The 22,322-nt window shown below is 39.5% G+C and overlaps 1 protein-coding gene across 1 annotated transcript in view; it reads right to left on the reverse strand.

Moving 5' to 3' along the window:
* Positions 1-3,662, reverse strand: part of VPS41 (VPS41 subunit of HOPS complex) — a 111,065-nt gene extending 107,403 nt beyond the window's left edge. Inside the window, exon 1 of the mRNA XM_075704791.1 lies at positions 3,629-3,662. The gene's annotated coding sequence lies outside the window, so the exon portion shown is untranslated. The remainder of the gene's footprint in view (positions 1-3,628) is intronic.
* Between the last annotated feature and the right edge of the window lie 18,660 nt (positions 3,663-22,322).

The following is a 22,322-nucleotide window of genomic DNA, read 5'->3' on the forward strand; positions in this document are numbered from 1 at the left end:
GGATTCTCTCACTAAAAGCAAAACTTTCAAAGACAAAATTACAAGCTGAGAAGCAGCATCAAGTTAAATGCAAGAAAAAATACCATTGTGCATCTCACCTTACCACCACATTGCACTGCTACTGAAAAAAGCTTAACTATCTACTTAGCCATTTATTAACGTCATCTTTTGCTAATTAGCTGGCAAAATACAAGTATCTGCCTGACAGAAAACAGCTCAACCGAGAAAAGTAAGTTTTTACAGAAACAGACACAATGCATGGAAGAAAATTAATTTGTAAACAGAAAATCAGATTCAGGCTGTATTTATATATTTATGCAGACTTTTTTCCTCCACAGTTTACAAACAGCCAAAAGTCAGATTACTTTGTTGTCTATTTTTAAGATCTCATCAAATGTGACAGTCCAAACACATAGCTCCAGGTGCTGTAAAATAAAATTAAATATGCCAATGAAACCACACTGCACTAGGACTTTTCAGCCAAACCAACCTGCTCAGGCTCAGTCCTAAATGCAGCATATTTGATGATTAGACAGAGTTGGGAGAAGTAAAGCAAATATACTTCACAAGCACAATTAAAAAAACCAAAACCAAACAACCAAAACCTGAAGATACAAAAAGAAAATAATTGTGCTTCAAGACTGCAGTAGAATTACTTAGCAAACCAAGTAGGTTTTTTCTATTCTATTCTATTGAGAATTAAAAGACTCTGTTAGATACACTGCTTCCTCATCATATCATGGTATAATATATAGCAGTCTGTCTATAGGAAAAGAAAAAGCTTATAATACCCCATATCATATATAAGGATATGAAATAAAAGTGTAAGTTGTACTGTAGTTAACGGGAAAGATCTATTACATTTCTACAAGCACTGACACAAGTAACTACCACTATCTCCACACCAAAAGGTCTGCTTAACATCTGAACATACGCACCATCTCTGCTAATTAACACCTTTGAATTTTACACATTCTGATTTAAACAGGTGAAAGTATTAAACACTTAAGCAGCCTTAGGAACTCAATTTCCTGGGAAGCAAGAGTTGGAACCAAATTTACAATGAAGGGCTCTTAGCTGACGTACATTCAAGACAGTCAATTTTTGCAGACTCACACATTTGAGGCCTATTATAAAGCTCTACCACCAACTCTGTGCAAATAAGCACCCTGGCATTTGTTAAAGAGCCTGTCATTCAAACCAAACCAAGCAGGTAGCAAGTTAGAATTAGCATCTTATTTACCAGGAGCTACTAAAGGAATGATACTAAGAGAGTTGCTGCATAAAAGGGAATCACTATATGTTTGATTCTTTACTAAAATAATGGCACAGCAGTGTAACAAATAAGGGGGGGGTGGGAAATCCATGTTTGTTTACACATCCAGTTCAGACAAGGACATCAGTTACTCAAAATCAGGAATTTAAAAATTAACTTCCTCCATAATAGAAAAGAATTCTATAGTATAACTTGGATATGTGTCATGTACCCTCTGAAACCAATAGTAATAATTTTCAATTTTATGGGAAGAATTTAAATTAAGTGCAAGACTGATTGTATATGCAAAAATCTTTATTACTATGATGATGTCTACAAAGTCCATGCCATAAATATTATATTTTTTTAATGGGTAAAACAGGACACAGGCTGCAAGGATTAGAGTCTCAGATTCTAGCCACCATAAAATCCATCCTTGATTATTCAAACTATGAGCCACCCAAAAGAAATCATACAATTTTATGATCACAAGAGCTGAGTGAAGCCATCAGTTCAATCTTATCTCTGACTATACTTCAAATAATATAAGCAAGCACTGACAACATTTAGACTTTGTGATTCTACAACTATCTTTGTTTTCTATCTGAATGATCATTAGAAATAGCCTAATAAGTGATGTCAACACTAAGACTGTGAAAACTGTTCACTACTTCCTTTAAGTACTTTCTAAACATGGTTTCAAAGTTTCATTTCATGAGCTACCTGTATAGTGTCAAGACACTACAAACTGGACTTACTATTCAAAGACAACTTATGAAAAGTGCTTTCATAGGCATTAGAATAACAAATGGAGTGTTGTTTAGATCCAACATCTACATTCTCAATATGAAAAATTCCTTTTCACTTCTCTGTGCATGTGAAATTAACGTTAAAAATAGACATCAACTTTAACAACGGTCTTGTTGAAATTGTATGACTTTCAATTTTGTGAAAGCTGCATGATGCCTATTTTTACTTAAGGTAAAACCAAACAAAACCCCGACAACCTGGCAACCCATTTATGATTAATTCTGCTGTAAAAACTTATTTACTATGGGCTGAAATGTTGAAAGGCCATTAAAAAGGCCACTAAAACAAGCTCTCGCTTGCAACAGGCTTTAAAGAAGAAAAAAAAAAAAAAAAAACCCACAAACATGCCCAGCCAGGTAAGTATTTGTGTTCACTATGCTGTTAATGTCAACCCTTGAGAGGATTACTATTCTACTAAATACTGAGTCGTTGCCCAGTCGTTGTCTATGTGTGCTTCATATCACAAAGCAACATCCAGAAGGAAACCATTTCACACTGGGCAAAAAGTCTGGTCCAGGCAGCTGTTCACAAAGCAACGTTAAAGGGCCAAAGAAATCCCAGCTGCTCACCAGGAAGGCCCTATGATGCCACTGCAGACAGCCACTGGCAGAGAAGGAAAAAAAATATCCCACAAGAGACAAAGCCACCATCCTCTGCAAAAAAATTTTTTCAAAATCCACCACTGCAGTCTCTGCAGTAGCCACTGTCTTCGAAATTAGGATTTCTGCCTGCTTAGTGCTTAAACCCAGATCCCAAGCATGAAGATTTCTCCCTATGTAAAGAACAGAAAATCTTCCTAACAGCAAACCCATTAACGTTTCGGAAGTCTAGAAGCCACTTCCATTTAGATACATAATGGTCAAGGTAATACCCTGCCCTGTATCATCTCTCCTTGCTGCTGGCCACAACTGAAGCTGCTCAACTACCCTTATTTCTTCCTTCCTGTAGCCATCCTAGACCACACTACAGTCAAGTATCTCTTTCCAGATCTCTTATGGTTCCTTCAATGACAGCAAGTTTGGAGCTAGTACACTACTATTCAGGGACAAATTCTTGAACCCTCTGTAGCTCCCTTTCTCTCCTCGCGCCCGGACCACTTTCTTCAGCACCTACAGCAGGGTAGGCAGACCTCTCCAGAACGTGAGACAATTGATGACAAAATGTCATCTCAAGAACAGAGACTCTACAGAATATGATTAAATCTAGACTGTGAAGTTATTTTAATAACACAGTAATTACTCAAATGTAGTATTACTGCATCTATGATTATACTGACAATTAAATTTTCATTTGATGAAAACAGAAATGCATGCACTTGACTTTGTCTCCCAACAGAATTCATTTTACTATAATGGGGCGATTGTGGTTTTTTAATATATAAAGAAGCTTCTAATAGCAAATCACAGCTCCTTCTTCATAATTTAAGCCCAGCTTAACATTCCTTGCTACATAATACCGGCAAAGCTTCTAAAAACAACCAATGAGGTAGTATTTTTCCCTCCATACTGGCAAAGAACTGGCACTGACACAGATCCAAGTACGAAGCATTTTAAGCAGGCTTACCTCAGATTCATCAGTTGATTCCTCGTTAGACCTGGTTTCCTGAAAATGACACAAAGAACAAAGGGAAAATTAGCTAAGCACATACATAACTGAGCAGCATTTCCCTTTTGAAGTACTTTTTTAAGCTTTATTAAAAGACAAAAGACAAAGTGGAAGCAACTCAAGTTCAGCGTTCCCGTCCTTTCCATTCATACCCAACTTGTGCTTGCACTTGCAATCTAGGGCCACACTGACACTCAGTGGCACCAGTTGACTGTGATACTATTGTCAGCTACCCTAAAAGAGAGAGTGATTGGATCATCTGACAATTTGCCCCTGTGAAATTTTCCCTCCTTCCAGAAGTGGTAGCAAGTCTTGCAAAGCAACTGCCCATGTCTTGGCTTGCAAGGCAGAATAGCATTCTCAAGTTATCCACAAACTAACTTTGGTATTCAACTGTTAATATAGGCTTATTTTAAACTTAAATAATTCCAAACCTTTTTCCACAGAAATCCAGCATTTAACAACTTTCTCCTTCCCATCCCATACCAGTGCAAGCCATGTGGCTTGCTCTTGCCTTTGAAGCAACTGTACCTTTAAAACACCTCTCTCTGGCAAGACAATGATTCTTACTGTCCTACAAAAAAAATTTTGTAAGTCAACTCCTGCTAATCTCTCACCTGTCCACTGAGAAAATCTGCTGATGCAATGCCTCCTCAAAGAGGTCAGCAAAATGAAGATTTACTTAACGTATTTATCGTTATCAACAGCAATAAAAGGTTACAACTAATACGCTGACAGTGAATGTAAGGATTTTAACAACAAAATATGATATAAACAAAGAACAAGCAAGAGAAAAGGCAGCATTTCAAATCTTATGAAGTAGTATTTGGACAGTAAGATAAATAGGTACAGAATTTCACCAGAGAAGGCAAAAAGAGACAGTTACCAACAGTTTAAAGAGAAAAGGGAAGAAAATTTAATGCACTGACAACCAGTGTCACTTTTAGTTTCACATTTATTTATTTTCCATGTTTATAAAATGCACTGATTGTGACCTCTAGGCAAAAACCAAATGCCTCCTTTGCATTAGTGGAGGTTTACCTTCAGTGACCACAGTGACCATCACAACAGACTAGAGATACGGATGGGGGAGAAGAAAAGCAGCATTTCTACTTGCTACTTGAAACTCAGTGCAAGGTGTTACCATGATTACTGCCATCCATTTCCTTCATTTTACTTACTACAGCCAAGTCCACCTCTAGAACACACATCCCATAGAAGGGTTATCCGTCTCGTCTATATTCATGACATAAGTTAGGAAATCACAAGTAGAAAGAACATGGGAGTCAAGGGAAAATGAAGAGGGAGTAAAATCCTGGCATCCTTTCAAGCTTAGGTTTGACTTTGCAAGTACAACTCTTTGTCCATCAGTCTCACAGGCTCTACTCATAACAATTTTATTACATATAATCTTTGTGCATCTTGAATTCTACTTAACAATAATCAAATGAGGACAGAACTAAAATATTGTGGTGTAACACTGTCAGCCTATTGGACAAGCTAGAGCAACACAGGAAGTCCAATGCAAAATATCACCAGATTCCTAATAAAAAAATGCCTTTCTCTCCTGAATACCAAGAGTTGCCTACTCAGCTCCTTTACAGATCAAAACTACTAGCAGTGCCATTTTGATACAATTCACATGGTTTGCACCAACAGGAGAATTTGGTTAAAAAAAAAAAAAAAATCTGTTCTCCAAACAAAATAAAGAATTACAGCAAGTGACATTTTTTCTGGTACACACAACGCTTTCTAGTGCGCTATACCACTTACATTTTTTCCCCCCACAGTTCTAATTGCTTTGGCTATTCAGGAGAACATAAATGTAGGGAAAGCCAGTGACAAGAATCTGTTTTGATTTGGGACATGTACCCTGGTATCCTTACTGTATTCACAAGCCACTGCAACTGCAGCTACTAAATTTCATAAACAGCACACAAATTCAGGCAAATGCTCCATGGCCTTTATGTTTTACTGCAGAAAATAACACACAAAAACTCAGAGAGTCTTGGCTTAGAAAAGAAATACAGAAACTGTATTTGCTCCCTGACAAGAACTTAGCTGAAGGTGCTTAGAATTGACCTTACCTACTAACTCACTCTGCTAGCAACTTACTATGAAAAGCTTTTTGCCCGAGTTCCCCACTCCACAGGCAAACTGGAAGGGCAAACTGCAGTTATGACTGCCCTGGGGTTTTGTTAGGTTCCTCTCCCCTCCCTCCAAATGCATGAACCGACAGGATTATCCCCCACATCTACTTTTTAGAAGCCTTGTAACTGTGAAAAGGAAATCCCTCCAAAGGGATTTGTAGATGAACAGAATCCCAAATCATGTAGGAATAGCTGTCATTGGTAGGTCTCAGGCTCTAGGGGAAAATCAGCTATACACTTAAGCCACCCGGCAAATGCTGTTGCTCAAGTAGCCTTAGAACAGAGGAAGGGAACACAGATGAGGAAGCCACAGAAATGTGAAGTAATCTCTTGCCATTATAATCTCTCGCTTAGCAGATCCAACATAAGTTCTCAATGAAGTCTTAAACTGGCTTTCCAATATGATGGATATAGGGCTTTATGATGGATATAGGGTTTTCCCTGCCCTGCCTTTACAAACATGAGATGCTATCCACTATATGTTTCGGCCCATAATTTAAAGCTGCTGGGAAGGGAAAACCATGAAAATTGGGTTTCAAAGAAACTGCCACCACTCACCTACATGCAGAACACACAGATCCCTTTCAGTAGGGGTGTGCATCTCCCCATGGGAAATAAATATAAATTAATAAGGTAACTTTCCTATCATAGTCCAAAGAGAGCAAAACACAGGCTGCTTATTATTCTTATATTATTAGAGAAGATAAGACGACTTGTCAGAGTTTTAGCCCAAGAACCCTTTCAAATGCTGCCACAGTTAAAAACTCACCACACCAGGGGGTGAAGCCTCCCCCATAGAAGCCAGTCCCTCCCAACAAAACCCCTGACAGCTGGGAAGGTGGAAACCAGGTGCCCATCTCCAATTCAGGCCAACTCCCTTGAGGTAATTCTAAGACTCTCCCACCTTCAGGCACTTGAGACAGAAGAACATCACACGGTTTAGCTGCGCACCAAAGTGCTGGCTCAGCAAAGACACATTGAGAAAGTATCTGAAAGGACTGGGCACTTCACTTCTTGCTTTCATTTTAATCTTTTTTCTCGGGAAGGAGCTGTCTAGGCAGGGGGAGCTTTAGGAGGACGCACAGACACTTCAGAGAACCACGGGTCGCAACCACCAAACTCCTCAAATTTTGTCTCGGGAGAAAACCACCCTGTGGAGATGAACTTGCTCACGTCTTGTGCGCCACTTGGCAAAGGACAGCTTCTCAACCATTCCAGACGGACCCTTCGGCTCCTTCACCTTGGCTCCGCAGCGGTGCCAGCCGCATTTCTAAACCCCTCCCTCCCGCCCAGCCCCCAGGTTCCTGCGGCGGGCGTTACCTAAAAAGCGGAGCCCTTCACGACTCGCGCCGCCTCCCCTGGCCGTCTGTCAGTTTTTTTCGACAAAACCCGACGGGCAGCCCCGTCCGCGCAGCGCGGCGGGGGAGAGGGAGGCCTCGCCCGGCCGCCGCCGCCGCCGCCTCCATCTCCTCTCCTCCGCCCCGGCGCGGCGCGGCGAGGCTCCCAGCGCCGCTCCCGCCCCGCCGCCGGCCCTCGCACCCCGCGCAGGGCTGGGCTGAGGCCCTCTCCCCCCGCACACACGGGCTGTCCCTTCGCCCCTCTGCTCCCGAGGGCCGCCCCGGCCCCGCGCCCCCTCCGACGGGGCACTGCCCTCACGGCCTCTACCTTCTCCTCGGCTTCCGCCATGGCGCGGTCGGCGAGCCGTCATGTGAGGGGCAGGAAGGCGGTGCGGGCGGAGGCACCCTGGGAAATGTAGTTTCGGAGGAGGGTGTGTTTTCCTCCCCCCCCCCCCGCTCCTTTTTCCTTCTTCTTTACTACTGTTGTTGTGTTTGGTTATTTTGGGGGGTGGAGGTGGCTCTTGCCCAGCTGTGGGTACGGTGGCGCTGCCATACAACCGACACCAAGGGCAGAGGCGAGGCTGGGCCCAACAGGGACAACATGTCCCTGTCTTGTTTTCCTTCTGCCCTCCTTCGCTGCGAGACGCTTTTTTAAGCTGAATTCCTTCGATTCCCGCAGGGACACCTTTGTACACCCAGCTGTCATGAGACTGAAGGCGGCCACCACGGTAAATGACGAGATGGCCTCTGGTTAGCAGGGGTTTGGGTGTAGTTGAAGCTGAGCCCCACTTGCAGCATGGAATCATAGAATCATAGAATGCTTTGGGTTGGAAGGCACCTTGAGAGATCATATCGGTGCCTGCTGCCATGTTGCGTGCTGTGATGACTGGTTGTTGAAGGAATGTGCTAAAGATAATAGGCACCAGGATACCTATAAGGAGGAGCAGTAGGCCAAGAGATCTCCAAAACAACGAATATATATCGTTGAATGTCAAAACTCCCCTTTACTCCTCTTTTACTAGTCAGCACGATCCGCTAATTAGTGTCCCCTAAGTGAAGCAGCTAATTGTATTATTATTAATTAAAACCACACCGCTGTTGGAAGCACTACCCACCTCCAAAGGGAGATGCCTGCCCACTGAACATGCATAGGGATTTTAAAGGGAGCGCTCTCTTTAAATTGAAGCGAAAGTAGATATAACCAATGACTAACAAGTAGGTGTTAACAGTAGGCATAGTGACTTTGTTTAATTGTATAAATATGTGAAGCAAGGATAATGGCGTGTGCTAGCTTTGTGGAATTACCACCTACCACCCATTTCTCTGCAGAAATGGAACAAAGCAAGTATCTCGACTCAGTGTGTGAATTGGTTCTTGCACGCTGGGTAAAGAACCCGTCTTTGGGACAACAACCGGACTGCCAGTTCTGCTGGAACAAGGCCCATTTATTGGCGCCCATCTGAGCAGCACTTGGTCGAGCACAGCTCCAGTTTCCATTAGATCCTCTGGTGAGATGTACAGCAGCCTCAGTCCTCTCTGTACTTTTTACTTAATTTGTCAGTATTGAAATTGCCCGCACATGCTTTAGTGTCAGGAGAAGGATATTAGAAAGCCTAAATATCTTTCTACAATTCTAGGAGCTGCTGCATTTTCTCTTTTAAAACAAGGCCTGAATGCCTTGCTTGAACACAAATTACTTTCTTTATACGTTAAAAATATAACCAAAGCTAAAAGCAATAGGCAGTACTTTTTACCACTCAGGTTTTGCCAGTGGAACTATTACAAATCTAAGGTGGAGCTATAGTCGCTACCCAGTCGCTACCCTTGGGATCAAAGGCAAGGATTTAAAAATGTGCAGGTGAACTTTGGCAATAAAGAGAAATCTTAGAATACTGTACTGGAGCCGGGTGACCATAAGGCCATACAATGAAAGTTAGTTGCAAAGAGTATTAGCTGGGATATGAAAATCTTGTATATCTTCGCTTACCTTTAGAAACTAGTACTGAGAATTTCAACTGAGAGGAGATACAACTGTCCTTTAAAATCACACTGAGGGGTTCACGCTGAGGTGAGAGAGAGCTATCAAAGTTAATGGTGTCAGTACAAGAACATATAAATATAACTATCATGAATACATTTCATTTGCAAATGACATAATATAAGAAAGCCTCCTTTTTTGGTCTGTTACCAGGTGTCTATGGACTATCAGGGTACCATGGCGAAAAAGTGTGTAAATGTCATCCTGGCCACAAAAGCCAAGGGATATCTACAGAGGAGATGTTTGGCTGCCATTGTACAAAATGTTGTTGAGACCTCACGTGGAAATAACAGTAAATTTAAAGTCACCTTTGTTGCAAAAAAGTTGAATTCAAACTGGAAGGGGGCAAAGGACCACTAAAAGGATCACAGAATTTAAGGTCTGTTCTACTGGAGAAGGCTGGGGAAAAAAAAAAAAAAAAGGCTTGGCTTCTTCAGTCTAGAAATAAAAAAGAGCTGAAGAGGAAAAAGAGCTATTAAAATAAAAGGTATGAGATCAAATAGGTATCAGTTATTTTCAGCGCATTTAGGCTGGAAATGAGAAGTAGATTCCCATGTGTCAGACAAGTGTGGTCCTCAGAAGAACCTTGATGGCAAGAAATTTAACTGATTTCAAGACGAGACTTAATAAACTTAGATAAGAGACTGTAAGAGATGTTTGCAGACAGCTGTGTTGCTTACCCAGAGAACTCATTCCAATCCCATTCTGAACTTCCTGAATCTTAGTCCTGTTCAAATCAATGAAAAAAATATCGTTGTTGTCAATGGAGCCAGGATTTGTCCTGTAATATGTAATGCACAAGCTATCTTATTTGGTACTTGAAGACTGTGTATATCTAGTGAAAAGAAACTTTGCCCAATACCTTTTTCCCCCCACTTTCACAGGAAAAAAAAAAACATGTAGGGGTTTGGGGTTTCAAGGTTGGTTTTGGGGGGTTTTGTGGTTTTTTTTTTTTCCCTCAACAGAGACATTTTGTGGCACTTTTTAAACTGGAATGAACATTAATAACTGACTTTATAAATGCCAAGAAAAACAGAGTGTAAGGGAAAGGATGGCAGACCTTGTAAACTTTGCTATTATAACAGCTAACAGGGCACATTTGTTACAAACAGAGCAGTCAAGGAACAGCTGTTCTTGTTTTCATTGCACATAGAATACGTGGTATAAACAATGTGATTTACTTACAGTGTGCTACTTATTTCTGGCAGAAACGTGCAAAACTAATTTTTTTCTTGTTTAGACTTAAGGTATGAATTCAATCTGCCATGATTATAGGTTTTTATTGTGTCAGGAAAATTTGATTCTGCCACCCCTCCCATACCCACCCTCCAAAACTGCTGAAAGCCATCAAGAAGCAATGACATCAATGGGTTTTAAAATCTTTCAGCACCTCCTGCAAAGCACTCAGCATCCTACAGACTTGGGCCGGAGAACATCCCGGTCAACCTTTGGTGGTAAAAAGCTTAAGGGTAGTTCAGGATAAGTGGAAAATATAGCATTGCCTAAGGGAAGTAAATGTTCTGTCCTAACCTTAAAAACTATTCTGTCTCACTGTCTGGCAGCATGTAGGTCTGAAGTTTGGGTTAAGTCAGTTGTACAAGTGGGAGATGTTTGGGATCCCTGGTGAGATTATGAACGCTTTGAAGTTTAGGTAGAGCATGCTGGCTCAGATCCATCTCAAGTGATAGGCTGGCTCTACCCTATTGTTTAGTTTTAACTTGATTCACCAAAAGTAGCACTCTTCATAAGTCTTTTTAAATAAAGATTTTAGCTATACCGTGATGCTTTTAATGTTCTTAGTGCCCATTTTAATGCAGTGCTTCCAGTTGATGGGAATTTGGCAGGGCATTTCTAATATGATGCTGACGCCCCCATCCAGCTTTCTAAAATTCAAGTCTGTCAGGAGTTTCTGATTTATCTTTTGCCACAGAAATCAGAATTATCATTGAATCTTGGACCTTGACCAACATTCAGATTCCAAATACTGCTAGAATTTTTATCTCTCGCTTTAACACACTTTCTTCCTAACTACTGTGAAACATAACAAGTAGCAAGTATCCATGGTAGAGATTATTGTATTTCAGTCTCCAAGAGCTCTCAGTTGCTTTCAAGTAGGACTGATTCATCCAACAAAATATTCAGCTGGGTTATCTCTTGCCACTCTCGCCACCACTTATTCAGTAAAAAAAAAAAAAAAAAAAGCAGTGTTGTCTGTAAGTTAATAGCATTTAAAAACACTATGCTGGATAAAACATAGCTAATATTGTTGTCAGAACAATAGAAGTTCAAAGGCTTTCCTCTTTCTGTTTGTTTGTTGTAGAAAGAAACTTGCAAAGACTTTTCTTTTTTTTTCCTTGCTATCAAAGAATTATTCCTGTGAAGATACTTTCAATTTGTACCATAGCTTCCATAAATATAATCTTGAATATGTTCAGGAACTTCGTACTTTGAAAAAGATCCTATTTCACCTGCTAGCATTATATTATTTTGCAGTTTACTTTTTTCTTCTTAATCCATCTCTAAAATTTGTCACATTTCTTCCTGAAGTAAGTATCAGAACAATGACTATAAAAACTATTTCAATTATAACTTTAAAAAAACACAAATAAATACACTTTAATGACTTGAAGCTAGACAAACCATGCTCATAAATCTAAGCTCATATGCATAACCTTCATAGGAAAGTCATTAACAAGGTTAAATAAATATCTTTTCGTTAAACATAGTACTATCATATGAGCATCATAGTAACTGCCTTCTTTAATTGGAGCTAAAGATTAACCCTGTGTAATTTGCCATATCACCAAAAAGGCAAGGTAAGAAATGGAAATACACATTATCACTATGTCCCACCACTGCAGCATATTTAAATGATCAGCTAATTGTATAAAAATTAGTGGTAATAATATCAGAAAGATTATTACAAATTCTTTAAAATAGTTGATCTATATTCCTTGACATTTAAAGACTTTTCCAAATAATAGTGAATTCTTTGCAAATCCTTGAGGAATAACATTTCCTTTAGTCTTTTTTCTTCCTCTGACCCTCACTCCCTCTCTGTGTTTCTTCTGCCCCCTTTCTTCATCTCCACTCTCAGGCAATCTTTATTGAAAGATACCTTCTTGTGCTAGGTAGAGCACACAGAGAAGATGAAAAAATGTGAAGAACAGTAAACAACATAAAGCCAGTACAATTATCCATTTATTAAAGATAAACAAGGGCTATATAGAAAGGGAGAGGTAGTACGGGACCCTCTTAAAAACCTTATAGTTAAAAATATTAAGGGCCTGGTAAAGAAGGAGCAAGTCTGAAATTGAAAAACGATTATACTACGAGAAAATTTCATAGATCTATAGATTATGAAGCCAGACGGGAATAGCACTGTGATTTAATCTGAACTCCTCCCTAACATGGGCCATGAGATTTACCTGAATTTATTCGTCTTTGTACCATTTTTTTAAAAGAAAACATACCTTGACATAACATTTCCAATTACACAGAACTCCCTGCACTTCTGATAAGTCATTTCAAGGGCAGTTATACTCACTGCTAGAAAAATAAAGAATGCAAAAGAAATATCTTACCAGGTAAGAACAGTGGTCCATCTAGCCCAGTGCTTGGTCCCTGACAGTGGCAATAAGAGATCTATTTGGGGAGAGCCCTTACCTCTGAGCTCCACTCCCCTTGTCTTACCCCAGCATCTACTGGCATGGAATTAGGGATGTTAGAAGGCACATCCCTGACAGCTCCTTCTAGTATCTGTTAACAAACTTGCTGTTGATGAATTTGTCTCTTTTGGACCTGCTGATGCTGCTTGCCTCCACAATCTCCTGAGGCAATGAAGCCCAGAAGTTCTCTGCCTGCCACTTAAAGAAGTTCGTTCTTTTTTTCCTGTTTTAAACTGCTCTGCTATGGCTCTCCTACCAGTTTTGATAACTGTCCCTTAGCTCTAATATCACAGGACTTGGTATGTAATGGGTTTTCCTTATCCCTATGGCAAATTTAAATTTGTCTTACTTCAGCTTTGAACCACTCCATTATGTGCACTATGACACTGTCTGTCAGCAACTTTTGAAAGTTCTGTATTAAAAGTTTCTGTTCCCCATGTGAATACTCATAGCCTAACATGAAATCACTTCTTAGTTATTTGTTAAGTTAAATAGAAAGATGCTACTGATTCTTTCACAAAAGATGTTTTACATCCTACAAATAATTTTTGTGACTGTTATCTGCTATACCTCCAATCTGTTACCATCTCTTAATTTGTGCCTATTGGGACAAGATTATTAATGTAAAACTCATGTAGGATACTCACCCCTCTTGCATTTATTTTATTATGGTGAATAACTCTACCATTTCCAGCTGTCATTCCATTTTTAGGATTCCTTCTCCTTCCTAGTAGAATTAGAACACTCCTTGTCTTTAATTCTTCTAACATTGACTACTTTTTTTCCTGTTTCCTGTAATATGTATTTTTATGATTTCTAAGTTTTAATTTGCAGTTACTGCCACTGATTTTTTTCTCTTTGAAACAAAAGATAAAAATCATAGAATCATAGAATTGTTTAGGTTGGAAAAGACCTTTAAGACCATCCAGTCCAACCATTAAACTACACAGCCAAATCCACACTAAACCAATCAAGGGTAGACTAGACTAAACCATGTCCCAAAGTGCCACATCTACTCGTTTTTTGAACACTTCCAGGGATGGTGACTCCACCACCTCTCTGGGCAGCCTGTTCCAATGCTTGACCACCCTTTCCGTGAAGAAATTTTTCCTAATTTCCAACCTAAACCTCCCCTGGTGAAGCTTAAGCCCATTTCCTCTCGTCCTATCGCTAACTACGTGGGAGAAGAGACCAACACCCACCTCGCTACAACCTCCTTTCAGGTAGTTGTACAGAGCGATAAGGTCTCCCCTCAGCCTCCTCTTCTCCAGACTAAACAGCCCCAGTTCCCTCAGCCACTCCTCATAAGGCCTGTGCTCCAGACCCTTCACCAGCTTTGTTGCCCTTCTCTGGACACGCTCCAGCACCTCAATGTCTGTCTTGTATTGAGGGGCCCAAAACTGGACACAGTATTCCAGGTGTGGCCTCACCAGCGCCGAGTACAGGGGCACAATCACCTCCCTGCTCCTGCTGGCCACACTATTCCTGATACAAGCCAGGATGCTGTTGGCCTTCTTGGCCACCTGGGCACACTGCTGGCTCATGTTCAGCCGGCTGTCTACCAACACCCGCAGGTCCTTTTCCGCCAGGCAGCTTTCCAGCCACTCTTCCTCAAGCCTGTAGCGTTGCATGGGGTTGTTGTGCCCGAAGTGCATGACCCGGCACTTGGCCTTGTTGAACCTCATCCAGTTGGCCTCGGCCCATCGGTCCAGCCTGTCCAGGTCCCTCTGCAGGGCCATCCTACCCTTGAGCAGATCGACACTCCCACCCAGTTTGGTGTCATCTGCAAACTTACTGAGGGTGCACTCAATCCCCTCATCCAGATCATCGATAAAGATATTAAACAAAATGAAATGAAAGTCTACAGATACAAACCTATAATGGATGCCTTCACATCTTCCTCAAGTGTATTTTGTGTTTTATTGCCTTGTTGTAGAGTCCTCATTATTCTTTTAAGAGTTCCCACTTCCCATTTATATGTTCCTTCTAGCTGTTTATTCATTAGTTTAATCTTTTTAAAGCAACATTAGTGTTTGTTTCTAGTAAGAACCGTATTCCATTGTCAAACATAAATGTAATTTGAGTAATGAGCATTTTCATCAAAGAAAACACTCAGATTTGATCTAGTTTAAAATTAATGCATAATGGTTAGAACAGTCTTAAGACACTGTTTGGTCCAAGAGTCTCAAGAACAAGCTTAAATTTAATCCCCATGTCCATATTTAGGTTTTGTTAGCTTTTGGCAATTGGACTTCCTTCCTATGTATTGAGAGCTGCTGTAAGTGAGACCAATTCTTAAAAGAAAATACATATTTAGGTAGGACCGCAAATCTTACCTCTAGGATTTTATAGTTTTACTAACATTTCTGGAATTTGAAATTGAAAATCCAGAATCCCAATTTCTAAAAGTCTAGGTTAAGATAATTTTTACACATTATCTGTCTTACAATGTGACTCTAACAGAATTGTTTATCATGTTCATTATGATCAACTGTTTATCATGTACGTTACTGGCATAATGAAGTCCTTGTCAGTACTGAATTATCGAGACAAGTCTATCTATATTCTTGTTATAGGTTGCGCCAGCAAGAGAGTCCTGGTTCCCAAGGTGATTGGTGCAGACTGGCTTTAGTCATTGCTTTCTTGTGAGTTTCCAATTTTAAGTACCTGAAATGATTTGAAGATAGTGTTTCTGTCTGTCAGGTGGGTGTCTTGCATTATGCTGAGATTTTTCATGTCCAGGAAGGAGACACAAAGGAACATGCAAAGGCACAAAGCCTTCTGGGGTAGCGCTGGAGGACTGTCTCAAGAGGAAGGAGTCACACTTGATGGGGTTTGCCATCGTATTATCAGTCTATAGCAGACCCTGGAGCAAACTGTCACAGAGGACACTAGTTTTCCTCGCTACAGAGGGGAGCCCAGATGCAAACAGCCACATGCACAGTTTTGGTGATCAGGGCAATGGGGCACTAGAGAGAAAGAGTGAACCAAGCTGGCAGTATGGACCCATATACAGAATAATTTTGTGCTCCTGTGGTCTTTCTGTATACAGGTGATATTACCCAAGTATTTTGCTGTTATTTTCCTTAGGCGGTTACAAATCTGCATGAATCTCAGTAATATACTGCTGCTTTCACTCATACCTGCCACAGCTGCTTCCAGATATTGATCATGGGTAACCAGAAGATGATGTAGTAGTAAGTTTCCCAACAGCTCTGTGCAGTGTGTTTTTCCTTTTAAAGAAGACCACCTATTTGAAAAGCATCTTTCCAAATGGCTTACCTAAACGGACACATCACAAAAATCTCTCTTTTCCAGATCTTACTCAGTGACATTCTTCTATATTACAGTATCTTCTGTATTACAGAGATATACAGACATACCTTGGATATAATTGGTCTACTTGTATTTTAATCTAAAGAAAAAGGAAGTTTCGGGATACAATAGAACAAAATTAATAGAACATAAGACATTCTTCTTTTAATCTTAAATTTCATGACTGATGAGGGTTCTTCCATTGTTAGTTAAGAGGCATTCATTAAAAGGGTCAGTGGTACAAACATTTGTTCAAGTACCTTAGAGAAGAATTTTGCAAAAACAGTGAAGGAACAGATTACTACCTACATAGTGACATTTTAATCAGATACAACCCTGAAGAAAATGTAATATGGTATATTTTTATATATATAGTGGATAGATGAGTTGTCACTGGAATATGAAGCTTTATTTTTGGCTTGGGCTGCCTCACTTGCTGTGTTGTGAAGACACAGTAAATCAGTTTATGTCACATCTTCTCACTGTTAAAGATTTGGAGTTCTTTTGGAAGTCTTTTCCACCTGAAACAAAAGTGGTATACTTTTTGAACTTGTCATATTTTGTATGATTTCAAGGTGAAAAAACTACAGATTACATGTATTTTCAAAATAACCCTCTCCCTCCACACACCAAAAAAAAGCCCCTATAAAATAATATCTTCAGAAGCAGCTGCTTATCCCTGCTGCCAGTGAACTTGATAGGAGTTTTATTATTGATTTCAGTAGAAAAAGATTTAGACTAACATCTTATGCTTTTGAAAATATCAACCATTATTCTTCAAATAATTAATATATAAAAAATAAATATTTAAAATATTGGCATGTAGATAAAGAAAATTCCATTTTCTTTCTAGCTGTGTTGTGTCTTGCCTTTGACTCTCAGGAGTCAAATCACCAAAGCCTGGTAAAGCTTCCTCCTATTCCTTTTCTTCACAAGTGTTATTTCTGATAATTATTTTCCCTCACTTCTTCTGCTCTTCTCTGTTACTGAAGGTTTTTAATGGAGTCAAAGTTAAATAGATCATTGGAAAATCTACTTTGTATTTATAGTGAAAAACACTTTTCTTCTTCTTCTTCTTGACATACACTTAACCTCAAGGAAAAATACTTACCTTTCCACTTACTTAAATAGTGTATATAACGTACAGGAAATGATTGATGAGGTTATCAGCGTTCCTACCTCAGGAATACTGTATGTTTTCCATGCATAATATTCTGGTTATAACCATAGAGCATATTATGCAAACATTCTGAAGTGAATTTTCAACTTTGCCATCTTTGTATATATATTTTGTGATACTGCTTAACTGAGATCCAGAGAGTGGAAGGAAGGAAAGAACTAAAAACGTGAAAAGGGAGGAGAAGGAACAAAATAAATTAAGCCACGATTAGACTCCTGACAAACAGATAGCTACTGATACTGCCGTTTGACAGATGTGACATAAAATCCTGATTCCACTAAATTGAATAAGGGTTTTGCTGTTCATCAAAAAGGGGTTAAGACTTCACCCAAATATTCCATATTCCCTGTTAAACTGAGGACTGAAACATCAATAGGTATGAACACATGAAATTAGAGGCACATAGCTGGTTACAACAGAAAAAAAGATATCCATGTATTTTCCGATGATGTAAGGTTGCCTTCATTCCCAGTTATTACAGCATAACTGAACCATCTTAATTTGGGTATAGATCCTGCAATTTCACTCATGAAAGAAGTCCAGTTAACTTTCCTGCAGCCCAAACATTAAATTAAATGTGTAACAAGCCTGTACATCCCCTCTAACTGCTGCTACCACCATACCAAGATGCTACACTGTTTGAGCAGAGGTGCAGAATAGATCCTGGCCAGCAGAATAAGCCCTTAATTGTCTCAGTGAACTCCCCTTTCTTTCCAGCTGTGTATGACATTCACACAAATAATGATTTACATTTCAGACCCTTCTTACATTCACAGGAAACTTAAAAAAAAAAAAAGACCTCAGTGTAACTGAGGATCAGGCCATCAGTTTATTGCCATCGGGCCTTTTAATCACAAATTCCTGTACCTATGGGACAACCTCTCCATTTACTGCAAGCACAATCCTCACTGTGTGCTCTGTTTTCCGATGCTCTAATCATAACCTAGCTTAGAAAAAAACTCTTAAAACCAGTTCTTTCTTTCATTACATCTTTAGCTGTTGCATCAACCTGCTTCTTTGCACAGCTATGTTTTCCTTGCCATCTCTTCCCATCCTCTTATATCCCCCCAGGATTTGACCCTCGACCACGTAGCTGAAGTCTGACAGTTCACCCTGGGACAATCCTTGATTATGAAGCAATGTCAGAGTCAAAATCCAGGTCCCTGGGGTGCAGGGTAGTGCCTGTGAGTGGTGCCTGAGGTAAAATACAGACTATTTAAGTATCTCCTCTTACCTCCCTCCACCTTGGAGTAGAATATCTTTTGAGTCAAATACATTCTCAGCGAGTTTTATTTTGATGTGGGAAACATACCTAGCTCTGGTAATGTATCAGCAGATTTCAGCAAATTCAAATGTAAGGCTGTTTATGTTATGTTATCCAAAGGCTGCGGATTTAAAGAATTCTGTACAATCCACCAACCTCTGACATGGAAACAAAACTAATGAAACGTTAACAGTCCTGCTGAAGTCAATGGTCCCTACTAAGGAAGTGATTCACTTCCAAAGGTTTTAAAGGATATGAGTATTTCATAGAAAAAAAGGTCACACAGCTTTTATACATAGCATTCCTGCAAGGCATTCCTACAGCATGTGGTTGTAGTATAAAAATGTTAACGAGATGATCACTCTTGACAATGGATGTGGATAAATACAGCTGCCACATGGCAATAATGGGATGATATCCTCCCAAAAAGCCATTTTTTGAATCTGATATGAATTCTTTCCATTATTCTCATTCTTTAGCCCCCAAGAAGGTATTTTGTGGATAATAATACTTCTGTGAGCTGTTGGGTCAGAAATTGAGGGGCTCTACCCATTGCATGCTAAATGTGCATAGCAGCAGCAGAATGCTAGTCCTCACCTTCCCACTTCATTTAAGCAGATTTTTAGTATGGTCCTAAGAAGCAGCCTCAGTTTTATCTGTGCCTGGATTGCTGTCAGCAGTGATAGTGACAGGTCACCAGCAACGCTTCTCCACAGTGTTCACTGCCAGGCCAGAAAATACCCATAGTGCTTGAAAACTGTTATCATCTGTTTGTTTCAGGATCCAGGAGCAGCAACTTCCCATTTTTCAAGTGAGGAAAGTGAGGCAAAGAGCAATGCTAACTCATTTTAAGTAATTCAAAAGGAAAATCTCTGTCTCCTGATTCCCAGCATTATGCTTTGGCTACAGGACAGCCCTTCCGCCCTTGATGGCCTGCCTCAAGTATTGCCTTTTTCCATTAAGCAAATATTGATTTTGTTCTCCTGCTTGAAAACAGAATAGAAATAAACATGGCTCTTTTTGGTTACTTCATTGTTTGTGAATCACTTGGGAATAGTATTTATTAGTTAACTGCTGTTGCTCATCCAATGGGCACTCACAACCTTTTTTTCCCAAGGTATGTGTTAAACAGCAGCTATTAAGAATGCTCCTCCATGACAAAGTGCCAGGCTTTTCCGTTAACTATTTAACATCAGCAGCCCCCAACATATAAAACAGATTATATGATTTAGAAGAAACAGGACAGGGGCATTCAAAGATCTTGTTATTTATTTTCTGAGCATCAGGCTTCTTATTATAATTAGCCATTTGTATTGTGGTGGTGATGATAGCACACTACTTATTTTTGAACATAGATGAGAGGATACAATTTCTGTCTGAAAGAACAGACTTCTAAATCAACACACGATCTCATTTGAATTCCTTCTAATCCCTTGAAGTAGCTGGGATTAGTAAGAGATGGGGAGGATCAAAGGGTGATAGGAAAAGATGCAAGTGAACTGCCATGATGAGAGTTGGTGGTGGCAGGCATAGCACACTGAATTTTGAAGGTTTACTAATACATCTAGCACTAGTTCTGAGGGATCAGTATACAGATTTCCTCTGTCAAGTGATGTTACTTCAGAGTTTAGTCAGAAAGGAGGCAAAATTACTGGAGTAACAAGCCTAACTATTATTTCCTAAGGCAATCTTTGTGAGAAAACTTGATTGAGATGGCAGAAAGGGAAAGTCATAGGAGCTGACTGCTATCCTGTGATGTGCCACAGACTCACTAAATGATAGGAGGAGAATTGTTTCACTGTTCTATACCTCAGTTTCCCCGCCAATGAAATAGAAGTAATGAAATGTGCTGATTGTTGTGAAGTATTTTGATATCTAGAGATGAAAAGTCCTAAGAACTTGAGGCTCGATCCAAAGCCCTTTGAAGTCCTCAGAAGGTCCTTGATTCAGCTATCTTAATTTGCATTTGCCTTAGTCTGCAAGTCACCCACCAGTCTCCTGAAATGTGGAAATGTACCACCCAACACATTTCTTAAAGATGGAAAAATATATGCTCAAGTAATCATTATCATTATCTTCGACTATTTGACTATTCAGTTTGAATTTACAAAACAGCAGTGCAATATATGCATTTGGATTATTTGTAATATTTTACAAGATCAAGGTGAAAACTTAGAAGATGGAGAAGGAAAAAACCCAGCATGTTTCCCTGACACCAAAGAACGAACTCTGACAGAAACAAGCTTTTTTTTTTATCTTTCTTCTCTGAAGATAGATGAAAAAGATCAGGAGAAACTATGTCTCATTAGAAGTAAATGCAGTTTGTGGTAGTCCATACTAAATTTACCAGGTCGTATCTTCTAAGAAGATATTAGGCACCAAAGGGCAGGTAGTTAGATTGCAAAAAAACCCGCTAAAAGTATTTAAAAGTTGGTGTTTAATTTTTTTCAATATAATAAATGAAGTGGCACAGACTTTCCAGAAGAATTTTAAATCTTTCAGTGTGATAGGTAAGGTGAGAGAAGGTTGTAAGACGAATGACAGTTTTGCTCATTATTCAACAAAGCTCACAACAAATGAAATGGGTGCCTTCAGAACATACTTTGTTTTCTTTTTCTGGAGACTAAGCAGCTTCTTTTTGCTAAAAGAGAAATATTAGCTTTATGAAGAAAATATTTTTCCTAATCAATATTTTTTTAACCTCTGGGTTATTACTTCCTCAAATCTCTTTTTAATTTTTTTCCTCAAGATTGGGCTATGTACTTTAATGAAAAATCTGCAGAACAGACACATGCTATTGTTCACATTAAAGCTTTCAAAGGTTATTAACTGTGATGGGGCATTACTTGTCTTCAGCACATTTTTCTGTAACATATCACGTTCTTGGGATGTATGTGTGTGTATATATATAATTGGGAGCGGAAAGAATTAGCTGTTGGTGAAGCAGAAACGTCCACACACTGGTTAAAGTTAAAGATCCAGGAAATATACTTTCTGGTTTGCTATGCCACATATTCCCTGCATCTTGTATATGCCACTTAGCTTCTTTCTGCTTCAGCCTAGGTATCTGTTAAATGGGGTTAATACCATAGGAACATTTATGTATCCTTCTTGACCACTTCAGAAGCCTGGTGATTAATGGAAACTTTTACATTTATTTTTATTAAAAATGTGATGAAAAATAATTCAACTCTTCCATTTTCTTGTTTTTCTTTACTTTTAGAATGGAAAATATGCAAAGGTATAAGAAGTGGCTTACATCTAAAAACCTTTATGCCAGCTAGTTATTCTCCAGAAGCCTTTCCTCTTCTCCTGCCAGGTCATTATTTTGCATCGCAAAGCAGCTTAAATTCTCAGGAGTACAAAACTCCAGTTTACTTCCATCTTCCATCGGGACTTTGACTGTTTGAGAACTGTTGGAGTTAGCCCAACACTATTTCTTCTGGAGACCTCCTTCCAGATCTAATACTAGTCAATGGGTTTGAATGTATACCCCCTAACCAGATGTAGACCATACATCAAAATAGAGCCTTAGATGTTTTATTATTTCTTGAGCTCTGGCCAGAACAGGATGATGAACACTGTGTTTGAAACTGCTGATGCTATTGAAAAACTCTACAGTAAAATATCTCTTGCTATCTTTTGTACTTGATTACCAAGCTGAAAGCAAGATTTTATAATAAATGGCAAATCATGATCA

This window comes from Pelecanus crispus, chromosome 2 (genome assembly GCF_030463565.1).
Source record: "Pelecanus crispus isolate bPelCri1 chromosome 2, bPelCri1.pri, whole genome shotgun sequence".
Taxonomy (NCBI): domain Eukaryota; kingdom Metazoa; phylum Chordata; class Aves; order Pelecaniformes; family Pelecanidae; genus Pelecanus; species Pelecanus crispus.